The sequence below is a fragment of the Benincasa hispida genome, chromosome 5 (genome assembly GCF_009727055.1).
Source record: "Benincasa hispida cultivar B227 chromosome 5, ASM972705v1, whole genome shotgun sequence".
Classification (NCBI taxonomy): domain Eukaryota; kingdom Viridiplantae; phylum Streptophyta; class Magnoliopsida; order Cucurbitales; family Cucurbitaceae; genus Benincasa; species Benincasa hispida.
Window position 1 is genome coordinate 60,879,890 of NC_052353.1, and position 4,856 is coordinate 60,884,745.

The following is a 4,856-nucleotide window of genomic DNA, read 5'->3' on the forward strand; positions in this document are numbered from 1 at the left end:
TTGCTAGCAATAATGAGCAGAAAAAATAAGGAGAAAAAATATATATATATTTACCCACAGTAGCAAAATTTAATATCTTTTCGCTTCTCCCTCTTTCCCGCCTCTCCATCTCTTTTGGATTCAGACCCTCCATTCCTCTCTCCAAAATTTGCAAACCAGTCCCCAGCTTGATTGAGACCCTCCATTTCTCTCCCCATAACCTTGAACCTCACTTCTCAATTTATCCCTAATTTCTTTTACCCATTTCAACTCCTCATCGAGGACATCAATGCCCACAAGGTCAAACTCATTACAAAGGTTCGAGATCTCGCGATGCAGTTGGGCAACCTTAGCAAGATCCAGCTTCTCTGGCTCATCAGCAGATACAAAAACAAGGTCCTTAAGCTTCTTCAAAAAATGAAGGGCATGGATTGTATTCTGAAGAAGCTCGGTAGTTTGATGAAGACTGGATAATTGAATAGTTTTGGTAGAAATGACATTTGTAAGTTTGGAAAGCTTGGATCGGATATGACATACAGTGGAATTGAGGGAGGAGACATCGGATCGAACAATGGATAGGGCATTCTTAGCATGCTTGAGATATGATAGTTGAGAGAGTAGATCATTGTGGCAAGAGAGGACCTCACTGCGAAGTTATGATTCAAAGAGACGGATGGCCTTCTAAAGCTTATCGACGATGGAGGCCGGCGAGCCAGAGGAGAAAGCATCGGAGGAGAATGAACTGATAAAAGTCTATCAACGTCTATCTGTGATCAAAATTGATACAAGTCTATCGCTAAACGTTACTTGAAACCGATAAGTGTCTATAAGAAATTTAAAAAAAAAAAAAAAAAAAAGTCTATCATTGATGGAGGCTGATATAAGTCTATCATCTATTCTATCAATAATAGAAACATATACAAGTCTATCTCTGATATATGCTAATAGAAGTTTATCAGTGTCTATCAATGTTTTTTTTTATTATTTCTATAAATAATTTGACATTTTTTTTCTATTCATATAAATATATCCAAAATCATATATATATATTATAAATATTATATAGCAAAATAGATTTTTATGCTTACTATCCTACAAATTAAACGACTTATCTCCTATTGTCCATGTATGTAATGAGAAAATATTCGTATATTTTATGATCACATATCCTGAGTGTGCAAGTAGTTCCACGTTCTAGTTGTCAAATTACTTATAAATAGTTTTTTTCTTTCTGTTGATTTTGTAGATTACATTTTTGTGCGATAAAAGTCAAAGAGAAACATTATTTATACTTCTTTTTCAAAGTTATTATTTATTTATTTTTAAATATTAATGTTTTCGATATTCGTATTCCCGTGATACCTCATTTTACTTTTCAATTTTACAATAGTATATTAATATTTAAAAAAGGTTACAAATATGTCGTAATTTGTTTATGTTACCATTATGCCCTTTGTTTGCACGAGGTTTTCGGAGAAACGTGTTTCGTGGAGTTGAACTTATGGCGATGTAGATTTGATACGAATGTGATTTAATCTCTAGTACTCTTCAGGAGTTAAAAAAAATTTCTAATTGGTGGGAAATTTTCTCTAGGCTTTCTGAAGCATAAATTTTATGACTTCCTTCAAATGAAGATAACTTCACTATTTATCTTAGCTGGGCTTTGTGGGCTTGGGTTGGGCTTGGTTGATCCGTGGACCTGACCCTTAGGCTCAACTAATTGGATTTGGGTCTTAATTGACCTCTGGGCCAAATTAAGCCTATTTTTAAGATCAATTGGACTTGCACAAATCTTAATATTTAATTGGACCAAAATAATTAATTTGATCCAATGGTCAAGACGAAAACACACGGCATCGCCAGGATCGGCCAATTATCGTCTTTAATTTCACTTTGGGACACATGTCAATTTTTTAATAAGTTTCAAATTTGATGATTTTTAATTCTTCATTCATTTGAGAAATGATGTGGCAATTTGTGATTGGTCCAAAATTTATAATTCAACAAATGATAAAATTTGAATCAAAATACAAGCTATATGTTCTTGAATTTGACTCCATTCGATATGTCAATTTAATCAAACTATGAATTTGGACACAAGGTTGATTAGAATTTTGTGTATGTTTGACACACACATTCTTATTATTCTTCTCGGTCAAAGTTTTTTACTCTCTTTCTTGACATAAATTTTGATTTGAAGTTAAGTAAAATTTATGCTCTAATAAATCAAAGTTGAGTTTGGATAAAAGTGAACTTTTAATCAGGATGTTTGGCCTGAATTTGAACTAGAACGCAAAGATGAGATTTAAACTCCACTCAATTTTACTTTGGGATAAAACTTTGGATTATGTCTCCTATTTAAATTTGAGATAAATTGGAGTTATTATCCACAATTTAATTTGACTTGAGCATAAAAGTCTATACTTAGATGATTTGAAGTTCAGATAAATTTTGAAATATGACTAAATTTAAATTTGAGAGAAGTTTGAAATTTCATTTACAATTTTATTTTGACTTTGAAGATAAAAAAAAGTAAAGTTGAATAACTTGAATTGCAATAAAATTTAGAATATGGTCTAATTTTATTTGAGATAGATTTTTAGTTTTTATCGACAGTTTATTAAGGACTGATTTTGATAAAATAAATAAATAAATAAATAAAATCAAAATGTCCTCCAATTTCAACGGTAAATTTTAGTTCTTCAAATCCAATTGAATACAAATCAAACCCAATTTGAAATTTGAATTTAAGAAACAGATCATGATCAACTGAAATTGGGATTTGATGAGCATTGCGAAATTTGAATATAAATCAAACTACATTGAGGTTTGACCCAAAAGAGATTTCCCTCTACAACCCCCCTTGGATTTGAAATTTTGAAATTTTGAAATTTTGATTTTTATTATGACTAGAATAAGATAGATGTCCATTATTTAAAGGTTGTTTGAGATATTAAGTTGAGATAGGATATTTGGAATTCATATATCTATGGAGTTCATATATCTGTGTTTGAGATGTAGAGTTATTTAGCCTGAGTTCATATGTCTGTGTTTGGGATGCAAAGTTGAGTTCATATGTTTGGGATATCTGGTGCAGTTTGAACTCCAAATAATATGTTTTTACTATTTTTGTTTTATAATTTTTTTTATTTAGTAATTTTACCTATATTTATTTGAATAAAATATATTGCAATTTTTTCCTTTAATTGTTAAAACCTTTCTTTCTTTCTTTTTTTCTTTATTTATTTCGTTTTTGGCAATGAACAACAATTAACTCATTACATAAAATGAGAAACCAAAGAGAACTAAAAATTTTTTATTTATAATTTTTCTCCATGAATTTCATTATCATCTTCTTCGTTTTCTTCTTATTTTTGTTGTTGCTCTATACTTTTACTATGTAATTATTTTTTTTAATTGAATCTTGTTGGGAATGTCTTAGAACTCGCAGTTCGTGTTAAACATTCTATTTATCAATAATAATAAATTGTTGATTTTGCATCTTATTATGAAAATTCGATAAACATATCCATGACTATAGTCTGAATACTGTAACTTTATATAGTAACATAAACTGGATCAAATTAACAATATATAGTCTAAATGGTCTAATAAGTATATGGATAAAATTGGATATCTCATCCTGGTAACACTATTGGATGTGGCCCACTCTGTAGTTGTTACAAAGAGTTGTAAAGTGCTACAAACGATGTGATCCACAGATCATTCATGTTGAGACATGTGAGTGGGGGCATCCTATGCAATGAGTTTGCATATAGACTGAACCACGAAAATAGTCATTTTTCTTTATAACGACCGTTTACTGTTAAGACCGACTATTTCATTTATTACATAACCTAAATTAGCTCAATCTTAATCCTGAGCTAGCTATGGACTTCTGTTTGTTCGGGATTATCCTTTGATCTGTAAATGGTGAGAGTAGTCCAACAACACTACTCGATAAACTTCCCATTTTGTGGATAAGACCGGATGAATAGTTGGGGACATAGCCTTGCAAGATGAAATTCACTCCTACCCGATTTAAGGTTAGCAGATAGGTTGTTTTCTTAATTACTGATTCCAGGTCTTGAACAATCAGGGCCCTGCCTTCTCATGATGGAGAAAGGATTTGATTATAGGGATTATGAACCATAATTGTTCATTATAGGGTCAGTGGAAACATAAGGAACAAGATGTATTCATAGGGGTGGTTATATTGACCCAGATGTGATTATAAACAACCTGTGAAGGATTAACTTACTGATTATAGGCATATTAGTAGACATAATATATCTAAAGTGAGGGAAGTTCAACTATGAGCTATAGTGGAGTGACCCATTAGTTAACGAATGGGGGTTAAATCGTGTTGGGAATGTCCTAGAACTCGCAATTCGTGTTAAACATTCTATTTATCAATAATAATGACTTGTTTATTTTGTATCTTATTATAAAAATCCAATAAACATATCCTTAGCTATAGTCTAAATACTGTAACTTTATGTAGTGACATAAACAGAATCAAGTTAACAGTATATAGCTTAAATGGTCTAATAAGTATATGGATGAAATTGGGTATCTCATTATGGTAACACTATTGGATATGATCCACTCTGTAGTTGTACAAGAAGTTGTAAAGTGAAACGACGTGTTCCACAGAACTTTCATATTGAGACATGTGAGTGGGGGTGTCCAATGAAATGAATATGCATATAGACTGGACCATGAAAATAATCACTTTTTTTTATAACGACCGTTTACTGTTAAAACTAACTATTTCATTCATCAAATAACCTAGGTTAACTCGATCTTAATCTAGAGCTAGCTATGAACTCTTGTTTGTTCGGGATTATCCTTTGATCTGTAAACGGTGGGAGTAG